At 42.1% G+C, this 21,210-nt stretch overlaps 1 long non-coding RNA gene across 1 annotated transcript; it reads right to left on the bottom strand.

Moving 5' to 3' along the window:
* Window positions 1-1,808: 1,808 nt before the first annotated feature.
* On the bottom strand, window positions 1,809-4,495 carry LOC119298821. The gene is made up of 2 exons (XR_005145980.1): window positions 4,178-4,495; window positions 1,809-2,280 (listed from the first exon to the last, which is right to left on the bottom strand). It is a non-coding gene; the product is annotated as an uncharacterized LOC119298821 (long non-coding RNA).
* Between the last annotated feature and the right edge of the window lie 16,715 nt (window positions 4,496-21,210).

The following is a 21,210-nucleotide window of genomic DNA, read 5'->3' as shown; positions in this document are numbered from 1 at the left end:
ACAAAGTAACAAGTGTTTTTACGGAGGGGAACTTTTGGTCTATGGGGACATATGCACCCTATATGGAAAAAAAAATTAGTAATTCAACAAAAAGTCAAAAATTCTTGAAAATATTTTTGAAATAAACTTGACCTTCTAGTGTACTCGTGAGAAATAAAATCCACAAAAAAATATCCTTTTGACTTCTTTTCAAAAAAGACAAATTTTTGGCTAAAATAGTGTGAATAGTGACCTATAATAGCAAATAAATTTTGTCTTTTTTGCTGTGAGGTCAACTTTTGTTTTTTTTTCGTTGACATTTATATATCAGTGCAAAAGTAAGTCAAGTGTTTTGTCAAAATAGTTGTTACCTATTTTGACTTTTTATTAAAATATTAAAAAAATCCCCATATAGGGTGCATATACAACCAGGAACCAAAGTGAATTTCCCGTGTTTTTACACTGTAGTTACAGAGGAACAGAAAAGGAACCTGTCAAATTAAATTACATTGGCAGTGGCAGACAAGGAATTTACAGTGGCAGGCAAACTGTAATTACAGTGCCAGACCACTAAAATTTCAGTGGTAAGCAATAGAAATTATAGTAGTCGACCAGGGTGAAAAATCCTTTGTAATGACAGTTCGAATTACATCGCTAGACCATTGGAATTACAGTGTAAGCAAACTGTAATTACAGTGCTAGACCACTAAAATTTCAGTGGTAAGCAATATAAATTATAGTAGTCGACCAGGGTGAAAAATCCTTTGTAATGACAGTTTGAATTACATCGCTAGACCATTGGAATTACAGTGTAAGCAAACTGTAATTACAGTGCTAGACCACTAAAATTTCAGTGGTAAGCAATATAAATTACAGTAGTGGACCAGAGTGAAAAATCCTTTGTAATTACAGTTTGAATTGCATCGCTAGACCATTGAAAATACAATGTAAGCAAACTGTAATTACAGTGATAGACCACTAGAACTACTGTGTAAACACAGTGTATTTTGTAGTAGAACTACAGTGTAAAATACAGTAGTATTAAATAGCAAATGGCAGTGAGTTTCACAGTAATTGCAGTAGATTTGCAGTTTAATTTACACTAGAATTACACTTTAAATTCAATATAATTACAGCTGAATCCTGGTGACATTTTACAGTAGATTGAGAGTGTAAATACAGTAGTATTGCAGTTGAATTAGAATGTAATTTATAATAGATTTACACTGTAATTTACAAGTAATTCTACCGTATGAATTTCCCTAAGAATTTCACTGCCACGCAACTCCCTCTTCCTAACAACATAAATACCCAAAACTAAAGGACATATCACTGTAAAACATCCACACACAAACCAGAAAAATATAGAATGTGAAGGGATAGTTTGTTCCCCAACATAGACAACATGGAGCCTATCAAAAGAAATTACACATAAACTGGAAAAATAGAACTAACAAAAAATATTAGGAAACTTTCCACACACTCTACAAAATACCAAAAACTCATATTAGCAAATAAAAAAGAATGACAACAACAGAATACCGATAAGCAAACCAACAATGAACTAAAATGACTAGCAGTTCCAACTAAGCATAGCTCTAGCATAACAGCGAAAGACCAAAAGCATACTATAACTACAGTGAACATCACACTAAATTTCCACTATGATTTACAGTGTAAATTTACTGCTAAAATAGGTAATTACAGTATAAGTCCACTAAGATTTACAGTGTACAAACACTGATGAGATAGAGTAAAATGCACTAAAAATCCCCTATGAATTGCAGTATAAATTCAGGGACATGATAAAGTAATTACACTAAAAACAATTACAGTGATACCACACTAAAATTCCATGAGAATTTACAATGTAAATCAAAATCACAGAGATAGAGTAAAAATACACTAGTATAATTACACTAATAAGATATCTTAATTACACTAAGAAATCCTATACAAAATACACAATAAATTCAATGATAAGATGAAGTAATTACACTAAAAGAACCCACTATGAATTATAGCGTCAAATTCACAAGGAGCTGTCTATTGGACAGTCAGCTGAAAACCAATTCGGATTCATTCAAATTTTTGAGCCAATCAAATAGTTGCGGTTGTATGTTCAGAACAATGAATGTCCGCTGCTCGCTGATGGGTATCTCATTCAACTGCCCCCCTCGCCCGACACCCAAACAGACATAAAAAACACCTGACAGCCACTCCTCGTGTTTCCCCTTTGTCCTCTTCTTCTCCTTTCCCTATGAACGCAAAAACCTCGGACGTACTCCTTTTTAGTCCATTCTGTAGACAAAAGGAGGAAATAAGTACATATATTACATGGTGAAAAGACTAGATCTGCTATGTGTACAGTTACATTGTGGCAGAGGAGAATTAACAATTAATTTACAATAGACTTGCGGTGGAGTTACAGTGAAAAACAGTAGAAGCTACGGTTTACAATGTAGTTTAGAGAAGATTTACAGTGTAATTGGTAGATTTCTTTACAGTGACTTACACCAAAATTACAGTGTAATTACAATGCAAATATAGTATTTACTGTGAAGACTTACAGTGTAATTAAGAGTAGAGTTACATAGTAATTATGTTCAATTTCTTTACAGTGTAGTTTACAGTAGACTTACACTAAAATTACAGTGTAAATACATGTTCACCGTGAAAGATATACAGTGTAAATTACAGTAGAAACATATGCAAATCAGTTACACTAGTATATTTATATTTTTACAGTGGAGTTTATAGTGTAAATTTGCAATAGAATTATAGTAGTAAGATATACAGTTTTTACGGACGAAACACTCTTACCATCAATTGCTCTCACAGTAAGAGAGTGCTACATGGACAAACCACCAAAACTATCAAGAAAAATCATGTTACCTGACATAGACAAACCACCCAACATACATAGACAGTACTACATTGCAAATGGTGGTTGGAAATGTAGTGAGTTTTAAAGTACAATTAGATCGAATTACAATTGTAATTTACAGTACATTTGTGGTGCAATTAAGAGAAGAATTGAGCATGTAACTGCAGTAGAATTGCAAGTAATTTGCATGCAGTGGTACAACTACCAAAAACTTACAGTGAACCACTAACTGAAGGAACATAACTTAAACACTAAACATTGACAAAGCCAAAAAACATATAGAATATGGATGGATGTTACAGTACATAGAAAAAACCCGAAAAATAAAGAATAAATAAGGTAAAAGCCGCTATTACCAAACATAGACAAACCGGAAAAAAAATCTTTAAGTGAGATACTCTATGAAATCACTGAAATTACAGTATACATACAATGAAATGCCCAGTATAGTTAAACTGAAATTACAGCATAGTAACATCATAATTACACTGTAATCATAAATTAATTTTACTATAATTACACTGTAATACCAGAGCAAAATTCATTGGAACTACACTAAATCTGCTGTAAATATGAATTGTGACGACAGTATAAATGCACTGAAATTTACACCGAAACAACACCTAAACTCCAGCATGTTTAATGTGTGACCAAGCGACTCAGCATGTGCATCCAAACAACAAGGGGCTGTACATCTAGAAAAGCTAGCAGAGGACAAAAGGGGACATACAAACTTACAGTCCACACAAACCACAAACTACATTCAGTATCTATAACCAGGGGCAAAATCAGTTATATTTGTCAAGGGGGTCATCTTCATATAGTGCATGTATTCAGCCCTGAATACACTTTGATTACCATGAATTTAGTACTAGTTTGACATAAATCCATTGGGGTCATTTGACCCCATTGCCAAAGTGTAGCTCCGCCCATGTATACAACCGAACAGGAGGGATCCACAGCAAAAACTACAGGAGGGATCCACAGGGAGGATTGAACACATTTAGGAATTCAACAACTACTTCCAAAACGACACCTACAAGAGGGATCCACATGAGGGAACGGACACATCTAGGACTAGGAGCTACTCGTCACAGTGACAACTAAAGCGCGCCCAGAAGCATAAAATCAACAAAAAACAGGAGGGATCCACCACTACAAATACATCCAACCATACACCTGAGACACCTGCAGCATCCAAAAACATCTAGGATCCACCGCTGCACAGGGGAATCATCTAGGATTCGCCGCATCTACCAAAACTCGAACAGAAAAAAACATGGGGGTGAAGACAGGGGGGAGGATACTTACAAAATCAACCACAGGATGGATGGTGGATGAGGAGGGGGACACAGGGCTCGCAGACTAACACATGGGAATGGGGAGGAGCGCCGCGAAATCAAGCGAAGCAGAGACGACAGCGCAGCCGGATCACCACAGGGATCGCCTCTTCCTCTGCGAGCGCTTGAGGACAAGCAAGCCGGGCGGGGCCAGGGGGGACACCAGACACCCAAGCACCGGCTCGACCTCGAGAGATCAGTGAGTGAGATCTCCAGCCGCCATGGCTCTCTGCCTTCAACCACTCGCCGCTCGAAATGGGAACGAAGACAAATGAGCTAGAGGAGAAAAGGAAAATTAAAAAACGGTTAACGGGTCTCCAGGGGAAGGTTGCGGGCCCGATAAAAGAACAATCCACCTCAGAGTTGCAAAAAAAGAAGAGGAAAGCATGAATCTTGACAGATGGATCGGACGGACTAAAAAACGAATGAGAACGAATTAATTTCATCCGACTGAAAATTAGCAAATCTGTTAATTTTTCAAGTTTCTGGACAGAATATTCTGAAACATGTTCGTGTTACCTGACATGTCTATGAATTTATGAAGAGATACGTACATGTATGAAGAGATTCATTGTACTAACTGAAGAAGTTCTGAGCTATCATCTAACTTAACTATTGCAGATTTATTTATGTAGTCCATGTTTTATTTCTTCCTTATTAACGAATGGAGTGGATTATGAGATCTCCTATTTCAATTAGTTTCTTGGTTGGTCAGCTTAAAGTAATTCGTTTTATTGTTCCAGCACACTCAGTTTCTAGCATCAGCGGCCCTGTAGAGATCACCCAGGACTTTTGAACCCGCAAGCATTGCACTTGCCTCAGCCTCCATAGTGTCATAGAAACTTGGGATCCTCTGGCTGGTGGACAAAATGACCGTTCCTTCACCGTCCCATATGACCATACCATGGCCCCAACATTATCCTGCACGAAGCCTCCATCCAGATTGAGTTTTTTTAGCAAGCCCCTTTGCGGTTTCTCCCATGAGCACTTCTGTCTTGCTGGTGGTGTTGGGTGCCGGCTTGGCTCCTGGAACAAGGCTTGTTTGCCTTTGTCACCAGAATCCGAGATCACAAGCTGCTCTTGGTGACAGCCCAGTAGCGCAGAAGAAAGGCTACTAGAGCCAAAATTGGCGATGTACAAATTATATTTTGTATGGTTTTCAATGTCCTTTGGAGTGAAAGGCAGTAACTGCAGAATGATGTTCAAATCATATATCATTTGTTTGTTTATTTAATCAGTTTCGCTTTCATTTGATTCTAGGTTCAGTTTCGAGTCAGCCTTCTAGATCAGAGTAACTGAAATTGAGGTATCATATTTGGTCAATGATTGTAGTGTCAAGAAAGGTGGGCTTATGCTATTTCAATCTTCAGCTGTGTGTATGAATCAGGAACAAATATAGTTCAAGTATTCTGAAGTGAGATGCGTTATTGTTGTTTCGTTCCTTTTTCAATTGTCTGTCACATAATTTTGTTTCAGGATCGTATGGTGAAATTGTAAGAGTCAGTTTCATTTGTAGGTATCAATACCAATAGTGCCAACTGCAGACATATGGATGATTTTGTCTCTATAATAGCCTTGCAGAAGGGACTGCAATAAAAGATATTGTGGCAAACATTACGTCGTGTGTAGATATGGAGTCAGCTATGCATTGCTACTGCACTACTATGACTGCACCAACCGAAATACCAAGGTACGGTTTCTCCAGAATTCTACTGACAACAGGAGACTCAGCTTTTGCAATTAACTCTGCTCATCCAAGAGGCGGGCAACGAGATCAGATATTCGATAGCCAGAGGAGAGAACCATCACTCAACTGCCAAGCAAATATGAGCATGCGCATCACAAGTTTACGAGTTCTACATTTTACTTTTTAGCTAGCTGCCTACCTTTATAACATGTACTATAGCTACAACATACAACGAAAATGACTTCCTGAAGAACATGGAAAGGAAATATACCCCGCAAAAAAACATGGAAAGGAAATATACTGTATTTGATATCTTTTGAACTATATGCAAGATTCACAGGTTACAGTATAACCCTACATCTCTTTAGTCAAAACATATATGTGTGATGCGTAAGCAATTGTTGTTCCTACAATATTTGTCAATTTTACATTACCCTGAACATGTCCCAAATAATTTGATTAGCCAATAGTGGTGTAAGACAAATAATTTTAGTATTACTAAATGAAGTACCATCCCTACATCAAGACTGGATACAATTCCCACATGAGGAACCTTCAACGAATGCAGCCCAGTTTAAGTCTTTTGCACTCTTTTTTGGATGTGCTATTCTGTCCAACAAGGAAAACAAAATGCTAGAGCGAAAGTAAATTTTCAGAATTCAAATCACATATTGTCATGCCCAATGCATATTTCTAAAGTAGAATAATTGTTTTGTGTTCATATTTTTTTTATTCCGTGGCAACACACAGGCATTCGGCTAGTTTATACAATGGGAAAAGACATGATCTCTGGGAGGCGTCTGTTCACGATGAAGTAATTGATTAAATACTAACAATGTTGCTGATAACTTGATGAGAGAGATGCAAGGAACCACCGTGCCGGTTGCCAAGCATATGCTCCTGGTTTTAAAATGTGTTTTAAACATATTTTGAAATATCACAAAATTCTGAAAAAAAAAAGATTCCCGCGTACATCTCGACATTCTACGTGCACACAAACTCGTTTCACGGAAAACCAACAACTTTTGTATCACATGTAAAAAAGACAAAATTTAGTGTTAAAATAGGCTTTTCATGAGACTTTTCTTGTCTTTTTTACACAAGCGTATAAAATGTCGGATTTTCATGAAACTTGACGAGCGCACATACAATGATGAGATCTACACATCAAATAGCGTTTGTGTCAAAGTGAATTTCTCTTATTAAATCGCCTTACCGATCCATTCTGGTGAATTTTTTTATGTGGTGTATAATTTTTTGCCTGTTAACATTTCTTTTGCTTAATTAATAATTGCTTGGGTGTGAATCGAATAACACACTGAGAGACAATGCTGGAAATCAAAGCAATCAATCCAATGAATTGTGACTTAATGAATTGTGACTTAATGATATACGTAATGATTTGGTTGGCAGTAATCAAAGCAATCCAATGAATTGTGACTTAATCAATCCAATGAATTGTGACTTAATCAATCCAATGAATTGTGACTTAATCAATCCAATGAATTGTGACTTAATGATATACGTAATGATTTGGTTGGCAGTAATCAAAGCAATCAATAGTGCATCTCACAGCCTTAATGAATTTTCAACTTTTTATCTGAAATGAGGTGTTGTTTTATTTTGATCATGAATGCATGATCCAACCAAGAAGATCACAAAAACTTCCAACAAATAATTTCTGAAGCAAATAACTTTTCTTATAGAAATTAAAACAGTTGTGAATTTACTCCTTCAACCTGAAAACCCACCAGATGTTAGATGCTTTGTGACAAATCAATCAAGCTCTTATATATCTATGTAAAGGAAGGTATAAATTTTCCCTCTATGATAGAGGTTCCCATTGTGCTTTGCTTGCACATACAAAACAAACATCCAATCAACTCAAAACAATGAACACGTCTTGTCTGCATACCAGAATTGATAGAAAAGATATATAATTCATCAATTAGGCAATGATAAGCACACCTCTTTGTTATTAAACCTGTTGGGGAACGTTGCAGAAAATTAAAAATTTTCCTATGGTTTCACCAAGATCCATCTATGAGTTCATCTAAGCAACGAGTCAAGGGAGAGAGTTTGCATCTACATACCACTTGTAGATCGCGTGCGGAAGCTTGCAAGGTGATGATGTAGTCGTACTCGACGTGATTCGAATCACCGATGACCAAGTGCTGAACGGACAGCACCTCCGCGTTCAACACACGTACGGGACGGGAGACGTCTCCTCCTTCTTGATCCAGCAAGGGGGAAGGAGAGGTTGAGGAAGACAGCTCCACCGGCAGCACGACGGCGTGGTGATGGTGGAGAGGCAGTACTCCGACAGGGCTTCGCCAAGCACACAACGGAGGAGGAGAGGTGTTGGGGAGGGGAGGGCTGCGCCTTGGAGGGTGGTGCGGCTGCCCTCCCCTCACCCCTCTATTTATAGGGGGAAGGGAGAAGGGGGCCGGCCCCCTAGAACCCATCTAGGGGGGGTGCGGCGGCCTAGGGGAGAGGGGAGAGGGTGGCTTGCCCCCCAAGCCAAGGGGGGCGCCCCCTCTAGGGTTCCCCCCTCAACCCTAGGCGCATGGGCCCAAGGGAGGGGGTGCGGCCAGCCCACCAGGGGCTGGCTCCCTGCCCCACGCAGCCCATGTGGCCCCCCGGGAGGGGTGACCCCTCCCGGTGGACCCCCGGAACCCTTCCGGTGGCCCCGGCACAATACCGGTATGACCCCAAAACTTCCCGGTGTCCGTTTGACAACTTCCCATATATAAATCTTTACCTCCGGACCCTTCCGGATCTCCTCGTGACGTCCAGGATCCCATTCGGGACTCCGAAAAACATTCGGTAGTCACGTACTAGTCTTCCTAATAACCCTAGCGTCACCGAACCTTAAGTGTGTAGACCCTACGGGTTCGGGAGACATGCAGACATGACCGAGACGCTCTCAGTCAATAACCAACAGCGGGATCTGGATACCCATGATGGCTCCCACATGCTCCTCGATGTTGTCATCGGATGAACCACGATGTCGAGGATTCGATCAAACCCTGTACGCAATTCCCTTTGTCAATCGGTACGTTACTTGCCCGAGACTCGATCGTCGGTATCCCAATACCTTGTTCAGTCTCGTTACCGGCAAGTCACTTTACTCGTACCGTAATGCATGATCCCGTGTCCAACACCTTGGTCACATTGAGCTCATTATGATGATGCATTACCGAGTGGGCCCAGAGATACCTCTCCGTCATACGGAGTGACAAATCCCAGTCTCGATCCGTGTCAACCCAACAGCTACTTTCGGAGATACCTGTAATGCACCTTTATAGTCACCCAGTTACGTTGTGACGTTTGATACACCCAAGGCACTCTTACGGTATCCGGGAGTTACACGATCTCATGGTCGAAGGAAGAGATACTTGACACTGGCAAAGCTCTAGCGAAACGAACTACACGATCTTTTATGCTATGCTTAGGATTGGGTCTTGTCCATCACATCATTCTTCTAATGATGTGATCCCGTTATCAACGAAATCCAATGTCCATAGTCAGGAAACCATGACTATCTGTTGATCACAACGAGCTGGTCAACTAGAGGCTCACCAGGGACATATTGTGGTCTAAGTATTCACACGTGTATTACGATTTCCGGACAATACAGTTATAGCATGAATAAAAGACATTTATCATGAACATTGAAATATAATAATACTTTTATTATTGCCTCTAGGGCATATTTCCAACAGTCTCCCACTTGCACTAGAGTCACCAATCTAGTTACATTGTGATGAATCGAACACCCATAGAGTTCTGGTGTTGATCATGTTTTGCACGCGAGAGAGGTTTAGTCAGCGGATCTGCGACATTCAGATCCGTGTGCACTTTGCAAATCTCTATGTCTCCATCTTGAACATTTTCACGGATGGAGTTGAAACGATGCTTGATGTGCCTGGTCTTCTTGTGAAACCTGGGCTCCTTGGCGAGGGCAATAGCTCCAGTGTTGTCACAGAAGAGTTTGATCGGCCCCGACGCATTGGGTATGACTCCTAGGTCGGTGATGAACTCCTTCACCCAAATCGCTTCATGCGCTGCCTCCGAGGCTGCCATGTACTCCGCTTCACACGTAGATCCCGCCACGACGCTCTGCTTGCAGCTGCACCAGCTTACTGCTCCACCATTCAACATATACACGTATCCGGTTTGTGACTTAGAGTCATCCAGATCTGAGTCGAAGCTAGCGTCGACGTAACCCTTTACGACGAGCTCTTCGTCTCTTCCATAAACGAGAAACATGTCCTTCGTCCTTTTCAGGTACTTCGGGATATTCTTGACCGCTGTCCAGTGTTCCTTGCCGGGATTACTTTGGTATCTTGCTACCAAACTTACGGCAAGGTTTACATCGGGTCTGGTACACAACATGGCATACATAATAGATCCTATGGTTGAAGCATAGGGGATGACACTCATCTCTTCTTTATCTTTTGCCGTGGTCGGTGACTGAGCCGAGCTCAATCTCACACCTTGTAACATAGGCAAGAACCCCTTCTTGGACTGATCCATTTTGAACCTCTTCAAAATCTTATCAAGGTATGTGCTTTGTGAAAGACCTATGAGGCGTCTCGATCTATCTCTATAGATCTTGATGCCTAATATATAAGCAGCTTCTCCAAGGTCCTTCATTGAAAAACACTTATTCAAGTAGGCCTTAATGATGTCCAGAAATTCTATATTATTTCCCATCAAGAGTATGTCATCTACATATAATATGAGAAATGCTACAGAGCTCCCACTCACTTTCTTGTAAACGCAGGCTTCTCCATAAGTCTGCATAAACCCAAACGCTTTGATCATCTCATCAAAGCGAATGTTCCAACTCCGAGATGCTTGCACCAGTCCATAAATGGATCGCTGGAGCTTGCATACTTTGTTAGCGTTCCGAGGATCGACAAAACCTTCCGGCTGCATCATATATAGTTCTTCCTTAAGATGCCCGTTAAGGAATGCCGTTTTGACGTCCATTTGCCATATCTCATAATCATAGTATGCGGCAATTGCTAACATGATTCGGACGGACTTCAGCTTCGCTACGGGAGAGAAAGTCTCGTCGTAGTCAATCCCTTGAACTTGTCGATAACCCTTAGCGACAAGTCGAGCCTTATAGATTGTAACATTACCATCCGCGTCCGTCTTCTTCTTAAAGATCCATTTGTTTTCTATCGCTCGCCGATCATCGGGCAAGTCTGTCAAAGTCCATACTTTGTTTTCATACATGGATTCTATCTCGGATTTCATGGCTTCAAGCCATTTGTTGGAATCCGGGCCCGCCATCGCTTCTTCATAGTTCGAAGGTTCATTGTTGTCTAACAACATGATTTCCAGGATAGGGTTGCCGTACCACTCTGGTGCGGAACGTGTCCTTGTGGACCTACGAAGTTCAGTAGTAACTTGATCCGAAGTACCTTGATCATCATCATTGTTTTCCTCTTCAGTTGGTGTGGGCATCACAGGAACATTTTCCTGAGCTGCACCACTTTCCCGCTCAAGAGGTAGTACTTCATCGAGTTCTACTTTCCTCCCACTTACTTCTTTCGAGAGAAACTCTTTTTCCATAAAGCATCCGTTCTTGGCAACAAAGATCTTGCCTTCGGATCTTAAGTAGAAGGTATACCCGACAGTTTCCTTAGGGTATCCTATGAATACGCATTTTTCCGACTTGGGTTCGAGCTTTTCAGGTTGAAGTTTCTTGACATAAGCATCGCATCCCCAAACTTTTAGAAACGACAGCTTAGGTTTCTTTCCAAACCATAATTCATACGGTGTCGTCTCAACGGATTTAGACGGTGCCCTATTTAAAGTGAATGTAGCTGTCTCTAGAGCGTATCCCCAAAATGATAGCGGTAAATCAGTAAGAGACATCATAGACCGCACCATATCCAATAGGGTGCGGTTACGATGTTCGGACACACCGTTTCGCTGAGGTGTTCCAGGCGGCGTGAGCTGTGAAACGATTCCACATTTCCTTAAGTGTGTACCAAATTCGTGACTTAAGTATTCTCCTCCACGATCTGATCGTAAGAATTTTATCTTTCGGTCACGTTGATTCTCTACCTCATTCTGAAATTCCTTGAACTTTTCAAAGGTCTCAGACTTGTGTTTCATTAAGTAGACATACCCATATCTACTCAAGTCATCTGTGAGAGTGAGAACATAACGATATCCTCCGCGAGCCTCAACGCTCATTGGACCGCACACATCGGTATGTATGATTTCCAACAAGTTGGTTGCTCGCTCCATTGTTCCGGAGAACGGAGTCTTGGTCATTTTGCCCAAAAGGCATGGTTCGCACGTGTCAAACGATTCATAATCAAGAGACTCTAAAAGTCCATCGGCATGGAGCTTCTTTATGCGCTTGACACCAATGTGACCAAGGCGGCAGTGCCACAAGTATGTGGGACTATCGTTATCAACTTTAAATCTTTTGGCATCTACACTATGAACATGTGTAATATTACGCTCGAGATTCATTAAGAATAAACCATTGACCATCGGAGCATGACCATAAAACATATCTCTCATATAAATCGAACAACCATTATTCTCAGACTTAAATGGGTAGCCATCTCGTATTAAACGAGATCCAGATACAATGTTCATGCTCAAACTTGGCACTAAATAACAATTATTAAGGTTCAAAACTAATCCCGTAGGTAAATGTAGAGGCAGCGTGCCGACGGCGATCACATCGACTCTGGAACCATTCCCGACGCGCATCGTCACCTCGTCCTTCGCCAGTCTCCGTTTATTCCGCAGCTCCTGCTGTGAGTTACAAATATGAGCAACAGCACCGGTATCAAATACCCAGGAGTTACTACGAGTACTGGTAAGGTACACATCAATCACATGTATATCAAATATACCTTTGGTGTTGCCGGCCTTCTTATCCGCTAAGTATTTGAGGGCAGTTCCGCTTCCAGTGACCCTTCCCCTTGCAATAAAAGCACTCAGTCTCAGGCTTGGGTCCATTCTTTGACATCTTCCTGGTAACTTGCTTACCAGGCGCGGCAACATCTTTGCCGTCCTTCTTGAAGTTCTTCTTACCCTTGCCCTTCTTGAACTTAGTGGTCTTATTGACCATCAACACTTGATGTTCTTTCTTGATTTCAGCCTCTGCTGACTTCAGCATCGAGAACACTTCAGGAATGGTCTTTCCATCCCCTGCATGTTGTAGTTCATCACAAAGCTCTTGTAGCTTGGTGGGAGCGACTCGAGGATTCTGTCAATGACCGCCTCATCTGGGAGGTTAATGTTCAGCTGGGTCATACGGTTGTGCAACCCAGACATCTTCAGGATGTGCTCACTGACAGAACTGTTTTCCTCCATCTTACAACTGTAGAACTTGTCGGAGACATCATATCTCTCGACCCGGGCATGAGCTTGAAAAACTAGTTTCAGCTCTTCGAACATCTCATATGCTCCGTGGTGCTCAAAACGCTTTTGGAGCCCCGGTTCTAAGCTGTAAAGCATGCCGCACTGAACGAGGGAGTAATCATCAGCACGAGACTGCCAAGCATTCATAATGTCTTGGTTCTCTGGGACGGGAGCGTCACCTAGCGGTACTTCTAGGACATATTGTTTCCTGGCAGCTATGAGGATGATCCTCAGGTTTCGGACCCAGTCCGTATAGTTGCTGCCATCATCTTTCAGCTTGGTTTTCTCTAGGAACGCGTTGAAGTTCATGTTGACATTAGCGTTGGCCATTGATCTACAAGACATATTTGCAAAGGTTTTAGACTAAGTTCATGATAATAAAGTTCTAATCAAATTATGAACTCCCACTTAGATTAGACATCCCTCTAGTCATCTAAGTGTTACACGATCCGAGTCGACTAGCCCGTGTCCGATCATCACGTGAGACGGACTAGTCATCGTCGGTGAACATTCTCATGTTGATCGTATCTTCCATACGATTCGTGTTCGACCTTTCGGTCTCAGTGTTCCGAGGCCATGTCTGCACATGCTAGGCTCGTCAAGTTAACCCTAAGTGTTTTCGCTGTGTAAAACTGTCTTACACCCGTTGTATGTGAACGTAAGAATCCATCACACCCGATCATCACGTGGTGCTTAGAAGCGACGAACTGTAGCAACGGTGCACAGTTAGGGGAGAACACTTCTTGAAATTTTATAAGGGATCATCTTATTTACTACCGTCGTCCTAAGTAAACAAGATGCATAATACATAATAAACATCACATGCAATTATATAGTTGTGACATGATATGGCCAATATCATATAGCTCCATTGATCTTCATCTTCGGGGCTCCATGATCATCTTGTCACCGGCTTGACACCATGATCTCCATCATCATGATCTCCATCATCGTGTCTTCATGAAGTTGTCACACCAACGACTACTTCTACTTCTATGACTAACGTTTAGCAATAAAGTAAAGTAGTTTACATGGCGTTATTAAATGACACGCAGGTCATACAAAAAAAATAAAGACAACTCCTATGGCTCCTGCCGGTTGTCATACTCATCGACATGCAAGTCGTGAATCCTATTACAAAGAACATGATCTCATACATCACAATTCATCATTCATCACAACTTCTGGCCATATCACATCACATGATCAATCGCTGCAAAAACAAGTTAGACGTCCTCTAATTGCTGTTGCATCTTTTACGTGGCTGCAATTGGGTTCTAGCAAGAACGTTTTCTTACCTACGAATCACCACAACGTGATTTTGTCAACTTCTATTTACCCTTCATAAGGGCCCTGTTCATCGATTCCGCTCCAACTAAAGTGGGAGAGACAGACACCCGCCAGCCACCTTATGCAACTAGTGCATGTCAGTCGGTGGAACCGGTCTCACGTAAGCGTACGTGTAAGGTTGGTCCGGGCCGCTTCATCCCACAATACCGTTGAGCAAGAAAAGACTAGTAGAGGCAAGTAAGATGACAAAATCCACGCCCACAACAAAATTGTGTTCTACTCGTGCAAAGAGAACTACGCATAGACCTGGCTCATGATGCCACTGTTGGGGAACGTTGCAGAAAATTAAAAATTTTCCTATGGTTTCACCAAGATCCATCTATGAGTTCATCTAAGCAACGAGTCAAGGGAGAGAGTTTGCATCTACATACCACTTGTAGATCGCGTGCGGAAGCTTGCAAGGTGATGATGTAGTCGTACTCGACGTGATTCGAATCACCGATGACCAAGTGCTGAACGGACAGCACCTCCGCGTTCAACACACGTACGGGACGGGAGACGTCTCCTCCTTCTTGATCCAGCAAGGGGGAAGGAGAGGTTGAGGAAGACAGCTCCACCGGCAGCACGACGGCGTGGTGATGGTGGAGAGGCAGTACTCCGACAGGGCTTCGCCAAGCACACAACGGAGGAGGAGAGGTGTTGGGGAGGGGAGGGCTGCGCCTTGGAGGGTGGTGCGGCTGCCCTCCCCTCACCCCTCTATTTATAGGGGAAGGGAGAAGGGGGCCGGCCCCCTAGAACCCATCTAGGGGGGGGTGCGGCGGCCTAGGGGAGAGGGGAAAGGGTGGCTTGCCCCCCAAGCCAAGGGGGGCGCCCCCTCTAGGGTTCCCCCCTCAACCCTAGGCGCATGGGCCCAAGGGAGGGGGTGCAGCCAGCCCAGCAGGGGCTGGCTCCCTGCCCCACGCAGCCCATGTGGCCCCCGGGGAGGGGTGACCCCTCCCGGTGGACCCCCGGAACCCTTCCGGTGGCCCCGGCACAATACCGGTATGACCCCGAAACTTCCCGGTGTCCGTTTGACAACTTCCCATATATAAATCTTTACCTCCGGACCCTTCCGGATCTCCTCGTGACGTCCAGGATCCCATCCGGGACTCCGAACAACATTCGGTAGTCACGTACTAGTCTTCCTAATAACCCTAGCGTCACCGAACCTTAAGTGTGTAGACCCTACGGGTTCGGGAGACATGCAGACATGACCGAGACGCTCTCAGTCAATAACCAACAGCGGGATCTGGATACCCATGATGGCTCCCACATGCTCCTCGATGTTGTCATCGGATGAACCACGATGTCGAGGATTCGATCAAACCATGTACGCAATTCCCTTTGTCAATCGGTACGTTACTTGCCCGAGACTCGATCGTCGGTATCCCAATACCTTGTTCAGTCTCGTTACCGGCAAGTCACTTTACTCGTACCGTAATGCATGATCCCGTGTCCAACACCTTGGTCACATTGAGCTCATTATGATGATGCATTACCGAGTGGGCCCAGAGATACCTCTCCGTCATACGGAGTGACAAATCCCAGTCTCGATCCGTGTCAACCCAACAGCTACTTTCGGAGATACCTGTAATGCACCTTTATAGTCACCCAGTTATGTTGTGACGTTTGATACACCCAAGGCACTCTTACGGTATCCGGGAGTTACACGATCTCATGGTCGAAGGAAGAGATACTTGACACTGGCAAAGCTCTAGCAAAACGAACTGCACGATCTTTTATGCTATGCTTAGGATTGGGTCTTGTCCATCACATCATTCTCCTAATGATGTGATCTCGTTATCAACGACATCCAATGTCCATAGTCAGGAAACCATGACTATCTGTTGATCACAACGAGCTGGTCAACTAGAGGCTCACCAGGGACATATTGTGGTCTAAGTATTCACACGTGTATTACGATTTCCGGACAATACAGTTATAGCATGAATAAAAGACATTTATCATGAACATTGAAATATAATAATACTTTTATTATTGCCTCTAGGGCATATTTCCAACAAAACCACCATGAATCATATGGTGAGGGAGATTGTGCTGAGTATGGCTAACATCTCCGGTACTTAACACTGGGTCAGTCTGCGAGCATAGCTTGATGCCGATGCGAAGTAAACGCTAAACCTAGTGCAAATATAGACTAAAGAGATGCATAGATCATGTAAAAGATTATATAATAAATAATGAGCACATTAAAGGAATGGTGGCGCGGGATAACAACCCAATGATGCAAAGTATTTTAAAAGGTCTTTTTCTTTTCATGCCCCATATATACAACTTGTCCCTCTGATAGTAGTAGAATGTCATCAAATTTGAACCTCTCGGCTGGTGTATTGAGCACATCATAGTGTGCCCATCTTTTGCAAGCTCCATCACTTTCTCTACATGGAATGCATCAAAGCCCATGAGGAAGCCATAAACACGCACAAAGTTCATGGGGTTATCAGTCCATGTTTTATGGTAAAGTTCCTCTGTAGGTCGAGCTACATGGAACCTCTTATCTTTAGTCCTTCAGCATTGCTTTGAGATCCGTACTCTCCAACTAACTTGCAACAAGAAGATTTTTCTTTTTTATTTCTCTCAAATGAAAGAACATATGGACTTCAAAATTTACAAATCAAACAAACTTTACAACTTCAATGTGTGAAAAAACTTTCAGATTTTGTGGACCAACATAAATATAGAAAATGAGGATTTTTTTTTTGATTAAAAAATTAAATTTTAGCATTTTAATGCATGAAAAAATCTGAAAGTTTTTTTCCCACATAGTAATTAGAATGTTTTGTTGTCCTACAAAGTTTGAAGTTTATACGTTGTTTCGTTTGAGAGAAACAAAAGTAAAAAATGTGCCTGCATGGATCTCGATGCAAAAATGGATGGCTAAGATAAGGGGTACCATGTAGCTCAAGCTACACAAAACCACACTCTTTATGGTCGTCATACAAACTGACAAACTGATTAAAAATATCCTTGCACCTAATACAATATATTACGAACTCAGAAAAATGCTAATGATCATGAAATTCAATATTTCAATGGGGAATTTTTCAATTAGCCCACTTAAAATGAAATGATGCAACAACAGTCTATCTCATTGCCTTCATGGGATTATAGCTTATTTACAGTCTATCCCATTTGTTCTTATAAGCTCAAGGAGATGGGAATACATGCTCACATGGTATATTTCGCCAAAGAGTTCAATTCTCGCCCCTCAATGCCAATTAACAAGTTAAATTATGGTGTTGTTAACGATAACAGAAACTACTTTAAACTGTTATTCAAATAAAGTACATGTAAATCTCTCGGTGTTATCTTCACCCGTGCCTAACAATTAACTTTGTATGTTAACACAAAAATATCTGTATGTGGCATCATATATGCGGCGACACGCCATGCGGTTGAAGAAACGATAGTGCATATTTTGTAGTCCGTTGACTGATTAGTTGTAGCTAAATGTGTGTCTAATGCTGGGACCTAATAACAAAGAAACTATACTCACTTGCATTATTTTAGGTACATTTAGTTGTGATAGTGAGTGGTAGTATAGGAAAGTAGAAACCATATATTCACGTTAATCCCAAAGAGACGTTTCAATTAGTTTCCCATAAGAAAAAGAAGTGAGTATGTCTCTAGCTCCTTAACTGAACACCAAGAAATCAAAAGCAACAACCTTCTTGGCATCGTCAACAGATATCTCACAAGTGCTGACAGGAAGAGCGACACAGTTAGTCATGATCCAACAGCTATCAAAACTGCAGTTCCAATATAGCTTCAAATAAATTTCAACATTTGAGCAACGTGACTCACATTCTGCATCTAGCCATTGAACAAAGAAGCATGCATCACAGTCCTCACCCTGTATTCCTGTAATAATTGCTTGACTTTTACTCCCTCCGTTCCAAAATAGATGACTCAACTTTGTACTAATTTTGTACTAAAGTTAGTACAAAATTGAGTCATCTATTTTGGAACGGAGGGAGTATCTCATAGGGTTGGCTAATATATTCCTACAAATAATTGCACGATAATCCATCACCAATTAGTGCTTGAAACATAAGAACTTGTTTGCCTTTACAGTAGCAGGGCTACGGCTCTAAATGCTCCGAGTAGCTAAGCATTCTTATGTACAAAGCAACTATGTGTCAGGTTATAGTCACATACATGGTTCAGATATACCTGAAAATGTGCAATCACCTGTATACTGAACAAACTACTCACCTGTATACTGAACAAACTACTAGCACATTCATGCATCTAGACTCGAGTTTTCTGTGGCAGTACCCATCCATGAGCTCGGAAGACCCTGTTGAGCGATGGATACGAATGATGAAATCTGATTCTACACGTGCCATGGTGTGCATCTAGTCTTTTTTCTGCTATCAAAAATGTTCATTGACACCTGCCAAGTGTAGCATTGAACTCAAGATAAAGAAAGGGCAACATTGAAGCTACATTAAACATGTACATTTGATAGAACTGAAGCTACTATATGAGCTCGCCACTGCATCTAAATGACTATGAACACTTCATTGTCAACGATAAAAAATAAGCGTTTAGACCAATAGAGAGGGGCAGCCGGGTTCAAATCGGCCTCGCCATTCTGCCACCCGCCGCTGCTGGTAAAGAACTACCAACCTTGCCTGGCGCATAATCAAAGCCTGGAAACCCATTCACCAAATTCGCAAGGTCGCTACTCATGCTCTGGCTCCCCTGCTTATTCTCCTTCCTCGCAACCTTCTCTTCCATGCCATCCACTCCCCATCCGCGCTCACCAAGCTCAACTATCCATCATACAAAAATGGTCACCCCTAGTTAGGATGGCACTACATAGATACTCTATGTATAAATAGAATGATTTATATATTTGGCAGGTACAGGATTAGAGGATCCACCACAAGTGTATTGAGATTCTGCCACATTATACTAAGGAGATATTTTAATTAACAATAGCACTTGCAGCAAAAGAACAGGGTGTACTTTGGTTGAATACGGAAGTGTGGAATTAAATTTATTTAGTATTTACTATTTAACCGTTTTGGTTTCCAGGTTGCTAATCAGAAATGCATTAAACCCAGCTAATCGAATCTTTACTTGACACTAAGAAAACTGGAAAGCATCCGGTAAAGAGAACTCATTTGATGGTTTTTGTATGATGATAAATGAATGACTCTGAAGATATGAAACTGATCTGAAACTGACAAACTCTCTTGCATGACTGATCTTTCTAGGGCATTCTCTTTTTAAACATACCCAGTCACCAATCTGAAACAGAAGACAATAGCCTGGGCTGATTTTGATTTGCCTGGAAGTCATCGATATTAATTTGCCTGGGCTGATTTTGATTTGCAAATAAGAAAAAGATTATCCAGTTACATAAATACATAAATAGCATCATAAATACATGGTGCACATCATGTTGGCATCATGATTGTTAATACCACGAAAACAGTGGGCATAAAATGGTATCCATCCACTGAACTGCTTGCTCCAACTGCAAACAGAAACCAAATATTTTTAGCCCAACTATTGAACAAAGCACACGTCTACAAAATAGTGCACCCGTGGAACAGAAAGCATGTAAATACAGCATCCCTTATGTTGGTTGCGTACCGAAGAAAGCAGGCGTCTTTATCCACATTAGTTGTACCTGGGCTCGGTCCGGTCAATTGACCGAACACCTTGCAGGCGACCTGGACACTACTGTTGGAACATGAGAACCGGGTCAGTGAGCTCGCTGGATGAGGTGCAACCTGAACACTGGTGCTGTAACAGGCAAACGATGTCAGACCGGGGCGGTGAGCTCGCTGGATGAGGCCTCACCGGGCGGAGAGGCTGTTGGGAGTTACTCCTTCTGATTTACTCGTCATGGTTAGTTCAAATTTGAACTGAAACCACAACGAGTAAATCAGAAGGAGTAGGACACAGACGAACCCAGCAGCTAGCACACACGCACGATGAAGCTACGGCGCAAGCTTGAGGAGCCCGTGGCGCAGCACAGGCGTCGTGCATGAACTCGAAACGCAGGCGCGTTGGACAGAATCGAGGTTAAGAGCACAGGCGTCGTGCATGAACTCGAAACACGGGCGCATTGGACAGAATCGAGGTTAAGAGCACAGGCGTCGTGCATGAACTCGAAACGCGGGCGCGTTGGACAGAATCGAGGTTAAGAGCACAGGCGTCGTGCATGAACTCGAAACGCGGGCGCGTTGGACAGAATCGAGGTTAAGAGCACAGGCGTCGTGCATGAACTCGAAACGCGGGCGCGTTGGATAGAATCGAGGTTAAGAACACAGGTGTCGTGCATGAACTCGAAACGCAGGCACGTTGGACAGAATCGAAGTTAAGAGCACAGGCGTCGTGCATGAACTCGAAACGCGGGCGCGTTGGACAGAATCGAGGTTAAGAGCACAGGCGTCGTGCATGAACTCTCTTTCATGACTGATCTTTCTAGGGCATTCTCTTTTTAAACATACCCAGTCACCAATCTGAAACAGAAGACAATAGCCTGGGCTGATTTTGATTTGCCTGGAAGTCATCGATATTAATTTGCCTGGGCTGATTTT

This window comes from Triticum dicoccoides, chromosome 5A (genome assembly GCF_002162155.2).
Source record: "Triticum dicoccoides isolate Atlit2015 ecotype Zavitan chromosome 5A, WEW_v2.0, whole genome shotgun sequence".
Classification (NCBI taxonomy): domain Eukaryota; kingdom Viridiplantae; phylum Streptophyta; class Magnoliopsida; order Poales; family Poaceae; genus Triticum; species Triticum dicoccoides.
This window is presented reverse-complemented; position numbering and strand designations above follow the sequence as displayed.